Source organism: Elgaria multicarinata, chromosome 7 (assembly GCF_023053635.1).
Source record: "Elgaria multicarinata webbii isolate HBS135686 ecotype San Diego chromosome 7, rElgMul1.1.pri, whole genome shotgun sequence".
Taxonomy (NCBI): Eukaryota; Metazoa; Chordata; class Lepidosauria; order Squamata; family Anguidae; genus Elgaria; species Elgaria multicarinata.
Window position 1 is genome coordinate 93,238,885 of NC_086177.1, and position 8,728 is coordinate 93,247,612.

Below are 8,728 nucleotides of genomic sequence, written 5' to 3' on the forward strand. Positions count from 1 at the left end.
TGGAATTCGGTGGCAAATGTCATGAATCAGGCAAAGCAGTCCACCTCAGAAAATATGCAAGGAACATTCTTCTTATATTTACTTTATGTTCCCAGGACTGAGGCTCTAAACAATTAGAACATATTTTCTGGGAGTGAGATTAAGCCTTGAGAACAGGAGGGAAACAACACTCAATTTACACATGCAAGATCCTCTCTGGAGCTCGCTGAAGGAATTATAGGAATCATAATTATTCAAGGCACCATTGTATCCATTCTATAAAATTAAATTGGCTGTATCCACACAGGAGAATTCTACTTAAGATTTAGATTTGCTTTCTTCCAAGGGAAATAGTTCTCTCTATCTGCAAAGTTACTTCTTTGTGAAATGTGGGTTTTGCCCGACCCTTGAAGGTCATTGTCACAACAAAGATATTTTTCTAACAGCTCTAGATAAGGAAAACATGTCCAAAGAGCAACTATCCTTTTCCTACCATAGAGCACACTTGAAGTAGGTAAGCATTTGGGGTGGTACCCTAGGTACAAAATGGCAGCCATAAGAGGTGTGGCAAAGGACAAGTTATCAAACAATTGAGCACAAGACAGAGGTAGGGTCTAAACCTGATGCATGAAATAACTCCTTTGAATTCACTCTTTTTTCCAGAATCAACAGAAACTTTATAGCAATCCTAGGTGCCGATAAGAAAATGGGAGGGGTAGGGCACCTTGGCAGGCACCAAGAACCGTCTCCAAGGGCACATTGGAATCTGCGGACACCATGTTGCCTATCCATGCACTGAAGATTCTGTGTGTGTGCGTGTGTGTGTGTGTGAGAGAGAGAGAGAGGGGGGATGTCTAGACCAGTCATTATCCTGGGGACCATACCAGGACCATCCCTGTGCATCCAGATGATGCACAGGGGATCCCAGGAGCACGGAGGGATGATCCCTCCATTTCCCAGGGATATTGGCAAGCCCTTTTAGACTGATTCTTCCCGTGGTCTCAGGATCATCCCGAGATCACGGGACGTATGGGTGCCCATCCCAGCTTCATCCTGCCTCCTCACAAATAAATGTGAGGAGGCGGGAACCAAGCAGAGGGCATGGAGCTCTTTAGGCGCTCCATGCCCATCAGGGGTGGGGGCAAGTGGGAGCAGGTTTTTATAAAAACAACAACTCACTTTTAGTTGGAGTGCATGTGTTCTCATCCTTCTGTAAAAAAAAGAAAGAAAAGAAAATGGTGGGCACAACATCCCTCCTTCCTCCCGGGAGGATACAGAGACTAATACATCAGCAGCTTTGTTCTGTCTTGTTGATGCAGGGATTGATGTACCTCATACAAAGGAGCTGAGTCCAGCTCACCTAGGTGTCCCAATCTGGGTTCCCCTGATGACCACTCTCCCTTCCCCCTTTTCTCCAACCACTGATCGTTTGATGGGTGTCCAGCTTTTGTGCCACTTTCCCCCATTCTAAAAAGTTGAAAAGTCTCACCTACAGCTTAGTGATTGGCAGTAAGTACTTCAAGCTAAAATATACTTGTGTATTTGTCCCCACGCCTTTTACTTTCAGCTCTGCCCACCACTGGAACGTGGTTCCCAAAAGCTTCTCCAAAATGGAACCCAGCCCTTGGACCCTAGGAGGGTGGGTGTGTAACTTTGGCCTCAGCTAGACCTAGTGGTCTAGCAGGATGGAGGGGTGAAGATCCCATGATATTTTTTTACCATGAGATCTCCCCCTCTGTTCACACGCGGTGCGCAATGACCTCAGATGAGCTTTTTCTTTTGAAGAGGCAACAGTGCATGAGCACTCGTGCGCAAAAGGTAAGTCGTTTTTTGAAAGAAAAATATTTTCCCCACTCACCCCACCCCCAATGGGTGCAGGTCCTGGCTCTTTATGAGGAACTGTGAGGAGCCGGGACAAACCGCAACACCCAGCCACATGTCCTGCAGTCTCCACGAAAAAAATGGGCCTAAAGTGGAAGGAGATATCCTGGGGCAAGGGAGGGATCATCCCTCTCTGCTCCCGGGATCACCTGTGCATCATGTGGACACACAGGAATGATCCCGGGGATCACCCTGGGATAAAGCCCCGTCTAGCTAAGCCCTTTGACTAATTCTTGATCTCTGAGCCATTACAAGATATTAGTTACCATTCTGATTTCTTTCTCTGTAGCTACTCTATTAAGGAGTTTCATACAGGCAAGAATCCTGAATGCACAATTTCGGAGCTGTGAGAGTAGGGAATTTTTCTTCCATGTCTCAGTACTCCTTCAATATCTGCATATGTTTCTCAGTGTAGCCAATTTATTCACTTCATTGGCAGGGAGATTCCCAGAACCACATGCAAGAGAAATCTGAAGTCATTGTTATTTATGGAAACATGAAGCACTCTAGGTTAATAAAAAGATACTTCAGGCTCTACTAGCTGTCCTTGTGTGTCATTTTTAAAAAAGATTAGCTCAGTGTTTCGGAATGTTTGGGGAACATAGAGACAAATAAAAATGAGATAACAATGTATGATTACTGCCATAGTAGCACAAAAGGAGAACAAAACACTGTATGGGATTTTCTTTCTTTTTTTCTTAGGATGGGGAGTGAGTGAGGAGGAAGGCCAGAATTTTATTATCAGGCTTCACAACACAGCAGACAGTGTGGGAAACCATCACACCCAACATATCAATGCATTATCCAACAAAGTGAGCATAACTGGATAACCTACAGCTAGGCGGCCAGTTGGGCCCATATGCAGCTATGTTTTATTGCCCTGCTGCTCCCCAATTTAATACTCTGCTGGGTGAAGCGCCGATCAATATTTTAAGAGGGTGAAAATTACAGCATGACTCAATCTACTAGAAGTCCCTTAAAAGTTGAATTAAGGTCGGGGAGTTGCATGCTGTGAGGTTAAACCCTGCACAATACAAGCATGTCTTTGGAGGAGAGAGAGAGAAGTGAGCACATTTTCCCTTTTCCACTTTCCCAAACCAAACCTCTTTTATATAATAATATACTCTTCTTGTCAATATTTTTTAAATGATCCATTTAAGACCAGAGTTAAGGTGATCTCATATTGGCTCAAGTTCCACAAAGCCGTTGGAAGCTAAGGCTCATGCCTTAACATATGTACCCCATTTTTAGTAATAATATTGTGCAATGTCACAAATTGTGCTTGCTTACAACTTGCCCTCTTGTGCTCATACTTTTCCTTGGACCAATTCCAGATGGGGAGGGATGGAATGCCTGGGACCAGCAAAGATGCCCCACATTATCCTGGCTCTTATGAAGCATTTGAACCTTACTGTTGTGCCAGAAGAATTCTCCTGTGAGTTGATCTATGTCTGGTTGATGCTTATAGCTGAAGCTCATCCAACCCCACACTAGGATCCCAATCTGTGCAGTAATGTATAGTTTGACTCTGAGAGCCCATATTCCATAACTAAAGGAATAAGCATTGCACATCAATCCACTGGTTTCCCTCCACAACGAAGAATCTCTCTACAAACATTGGAGTACTGGCAGAATTCTAGCTTCCGAATAAAACTGAGCATGCACAACACAACTTTGCCAGCAGTCAGTTGCTACCATAGTCTTTAATTGGGCAGGAAAAGCAGAATCACTTTTGAATGGTAGGAAGGAGACATGGTTCAGTGTGATAGAGCACCTGTTTTGCATGCAGAAGGTCCCAGGTTCAATCTCCAACCACTCCAGGTAGGGCAAGAAAAGAATCCTGCTTGAAACAACAGAGAGTTGTGTTGAAAAGCTGGGCTGGATGGACCAAGGGTCTGACTCAGTACAGGATAGCTTCGTATGTTCCTATGAATCATTGTTCAGAACCTCAGAAAAACTACTGAAGATTTAGGGTGGCCACTCAAGCATCTCAAGAAAAAAAAAAGTGGGCATGCATCCCCCAAGAAAGCGGACAAAGGAGGGTACAGGTACTGGGGAGGTTTCTTGCTGTAGATGGGGTTTCATTCCCTCAAAAAGAAGAGGTACATAGTCTGAGGGTGGTTCTAGGTTTATCATTGTTACTAGAGGTCCAAATGGCAAGGAACACTTATTGCCAGCTTCGGTTGGTACATCAGCTATGCCATTTCCTGGACAGGGATAACTGGTCTGCTGTAATCCACACGTTGGTAACCTCACATAGACGACTGTAATATGCTTTATGCGGAGCAACTTGTGCTTGGTCCAGAAGCTGCAGCTGGTGCAGAATGTGGCAGCCAGGATACTGAGTGGGGTGCCTGGCTGTGCACATATTACATTGGTGTTAAAGCAATTGGACTAGCTACCTATTAACTACTGAGTCAAGCACACACTCTTGCTGTTGACATATGAAAAGCTTAGGACCAGGTTTTTCTGACAGATCACATCCCCAATATAAACCTATGGAATTATTAAGACCATCAGAGAAAGCCTTGCTAGTTGTATCATAGCCTGCAGATTGCCATCTTGTGGCAAACCAGAAGTCCCTGTGGTGGCAGCCACCTTATGGAATGCCCTCCTTCCTGGTATTTGGGAGGTGACAACAGTTGTGCACTTTATGCGAATCTCTTTACCCAGACCTTTCCTGCTTGCTTGTGCTGCCCAGTTTGCTTGCAAATTATGGCACTGTGAGTACCTGGGTTTGTATGTGTGTGTCCGTGTCCTATTTTAATGTGAGGTATTTTTTGCAAACTACTTGGGGATATTTAAAAAAACAAACAAACCCATAAGCAATATATAAATCTATTAAATAAATGAGAAGAGATTTGCATAATATTTGCATATGATAATTTCATAGAATCATAGAATAGTAGAGTTGGAAGGGGCCTACAAGGCCATCGAGTCCAACCCCCTGCTCAATGCAGGAATCCACCCTAAAGCATCCCTGACAGAATGTTGTCCAGCTGCCTCTTGAATGCCTCTAGTGTGGGAGAGCCCACAACCTCCCTAGGTAACTGGTTCTATTGTCATACTGCTCTAACTGTCAGGAACTTTTTCCTGATGTCCAGCGGGAATCTGGCTTCCTGTAACTTGAGCCCGTTATTCCATGTCCTGCACTCTGGGAGGATTGAGAAGAGATTCATAGATTCAAATTTAGAAATAGTTATTATAATCTGAATAGAAATATTGGTCCCTTAATGGGGAAAATGGTGACCAAGTGACCAGTGTGCCTTCTGAAACAGCAGTCATCCAAGGCCTAACTGTTGATGGAAACTTCAAGGTCACCCCACCTCCTTTCTTTCTTATGGTTCTTTTGATTTTAAACAGGATTTGGATTGGACAGCTCTTAAAATAGAGGACTGTCTCGCGTAAAGTAGGCTGTGTAGCCACCCTGGAAGGGCTGCCTTCCTGAACACAGGAACTCAGCTGCCTTATACTGAGTCAGACCATTGGTCCATCTAGCCTAGTATTTTCGACACTGACTGGCAGCAGCTCCCAAGGGTTTCAGGCAGGGTTTTTTCCTGCCCTGGCTGGAGATGCCGGGAATCAAACCTGGGACCTTCTGCATACAAAGCAGATGCTCTACCACTGAGCCACAGCCCTTCCTTTCATTCCTGAATAAAATACATCAGTAGTTTCCACCAACATTGGAAACAATATATGTCAGGCCTGTTTAAAAATTGGAGTAAAAGCCATTTATGTGTCAATTTAAGCATTAAAAAAAAAAAAACCTTGCCGTGCCTCTGGCAATTTCTATCGGGTCAGGTTGAAATTTACTAAGAGCTCAATATAAATTCTGAGTCAGCACACATATAGGTTTATGCTGCAAGAAAACTCAAGTTGAGAGGAAATCAGATCAGAGAAGTTTATTCTAAAATTATATCAATTTTAAAGCAGCGTGAAACCAGGCATGGTTCATATAAATTATGTGGGGTGAGGGACGTAAGTTCTCTCATAACCAGAAAAGAAATGGTAGCAAATGTATGCTACAACAAAGCAATTCTCACATTGTGCTTATTTGACAGAGACATAGTATAAAGTTATTTATAGATGGTACATGTCACCTCAGAGATTGAATCACATTTTTCAGATTAATACTTTCAGAAACTGGAAATACAACACTCAGGGCATTTCTACACCTGCCTTTTCCCCCGGGATCATCCTGGGATCATCCCTGTGCATGCAAATGACACACAGGGGATCCCGGGAGCAAACAGGGATGACGCCACCATTTTCCTGGAATAACCCTTAGGTGCAGAAAGGGCCTCTGTCTACCAACAGTTTGGTGGTTGTGCTCATGGATTCATTATTATTATTATTATTATTTATGTAGCACCATCAATGTACTATTCATGTTTCTTGGAATCGAGTTATCGAAATTACCTTACAGATAACTGTGGTAAGGTTGAATTTTGATGTTTTGCCATTAGTCCTGGGATACCTGGAGGAGCCTCATTAGAATCATAGAACAGCAGAGTTGGAAGGGGCCTACAAACCCATCGAGTCCAACCCCCTGCTCAATGCAGGAATCCACCCTAAAGCATCCCTGACAGATGGTTGTCCAGCTGCCTCTTGAAGGCCTCTAGTGTGGGAGAGCCCACAACCTCCCTAGGTAACAGATTCCATTGTCATACTGCTCTAACAGTCAGGACGTTTTTCCTGATGTACAGCTGGAATCTGGCTTCCTTTAACTTGAGCCCGTTATTCCATGTCCTGCACTCTGGGAGGATCGAGAAGAGATCCTGGCCCTCCTCTGTGTGACAACCTTTTAAGTATTTGAAGAGTGCTATCATGTCTCCCCTCAATCTTCTCTTATCCAGGCTAAACATGCCCAGTTCTTTCAGTCTCTCTTCATAGGGCTTTGTTTCCAAACCCCTGATCATCCTGGTTGCCCTCCTCTGAACACGCTCCAGCTTGTCTGTGTCCTTCTTGAATTGTGGAGCCCAGAACTGGACGCAATACTCTAGATGAGGCCTAACCAGGGCCGAATAGAGAGGAACCAGTAACTCATGCGATTTGGAAGCTATACTTCTATTAATGCAGCCCAAAATAGCATTGGCCTTTCTTGCAGCCATATCGCACTGTTGGCTCATATTCAGCTTGTGATCCACAACAATTCCAAGATCCTTCTCGTTTGTAGTATTGCTGAACCGAGTATCCCCCATCTTGTAACTGTGCCTTTGGTTTCTATTTCCTAAATGTTGAACTTGGTATTTATCCCTATTAAATTTCATTCTTTTGTTTTCAGGCCAGCACTCCAGCCTATCAAGATCACTTTGAAGTTTGTTTCTGTCTTCCAGGGTATTAGCTATCCCACCCAATTTTGTGTCATCTGCAAATTTGATCAGCGTTCCTTGCACCTCCTCGTCCAAATCATTAATAAAAATGTTGAAGAGTACTGGGCCCAGGACTGAGCCCTGCGGTACCCCACTCGTTGCCTCTCCCCAGTTTGAGAAGGTTCCATTGATAAGTACTCTTTGAGTCTGATTCTGTAGCCAACTGTGAATCCACCTAATAGTTGTTCCATCTAGCCCACTTTTAGCTAGTTTGTTAATCAGAATATCATGGGGCACTTTGTCAGAAGCTTTGTTGAAGTCAAGATATATGACGTCCACAGCATTCCCACAGTCCACAAGGGAGGTTACCCGATCAAAAAATGAGATCAAATTAGTCTGACAGGATTTGTTCCTGACAAATCCATGTTGGCTTCTAGTAGTCACTGCATTGATTTCAAGGTGTTTACAGATTGACTTCTTTATAATCTGCTCCAGAATTTTCCCAGGGATGGATGTCAGACTGACTGGTCTGAAGTTCCCAGGTTCCTCCTTTTTGCCCTTTTTGAAGATAGGGACAACGTTAGCCCTCCTCCAGTCGTCTGGCACCTCACCCGTCTTCCATGATTTTGCAAAGATGATAGACAAAGGTTACAGACAACATAAACTGTAATTTAGTGACTGTTAATTACAGCAAAAAATTGTTATTGCTAGATGTTGGACAGCCACGTCCCTACCTAAAACACTGGCATGGTTTTAGAAAATTCTGGTCATATGAACCAATTTGATACAATGCAAAAGTGGCCAATGAATATGTCAGTTTTCCTTCAGGAATGGTATGCCTTTATTTTATTGTTTACTAAAATGTACAAAAAGGCAGGGAAGATCTCAATATATTTCAGTAAACTTGTTGATGTTTTTTATTTTATTTTTATTGGTGCATTTGCTGTGCCCTGACTTTTATGTATGCTGTTTGTTGATAACAGGGTGGGGAGCGGGGAACAGTGGCTGGCCACCTAGAAGCAATGTTCAAGCATCTTGAACATGATTTTTATTTGTTATTTGCAAATGATTGTTCTTTGAGGTGATCATTTGTTTCCTGCCAGCTTACATATTTTAATATTTGTTCTGAAAAGCTGACTCAGGTATTCTAAACCAGGATATAACCTGGTGCCAGAAACCTGGGGGGGGGAGGGGAATGTGCATTATATTCCTCAACAATATATTGCTTTGAATAAAGCTGACCAAGCTTTATGTGACTCACCAGGTAGTCACAGTCAATACGCTTCTCTGCACTTTTCCCATATGTAATAAACAATAGTTCTATTCATGCAACCAAACGAGGTGAAGTAAATGCAAGGCATGAAGGCATTAAGTGGGGTCATGGCAGAAGATCCTACAACTGATCTTCTTGCATTTATTGGCTCTACTACAGAGCCCATGGAAGGGAGAATAATAATAATAATTAGGCATGTGCTCCGCTCCGATTAGGAGCGGAGAAGCAGTAGCGGATTGGCCTGCTCCGCCTTACCCAGAGGCGGAGTAGAAGCGGACCACGG

General features: G+C 43.5%; 1 non-coding gene across 1 annotated transcript; it reads right to left on the reverse strand.

Moving 5' to 3' along the window:
- Positions 1 to 5,427: 5,427 nt before the first annotated feature.
- TRNAT-UGU (transfer RNA threonine (anticodon UGU)) lies at positions 5,428 to 5,496 on the reverse strand. The gene has a single exon. It is a non-coding gene; the product is annotated as a tRNA-Thr (tRNA).
- Positions 5,497 to 8,728: the final 3,232 nt, after the last annotated feature.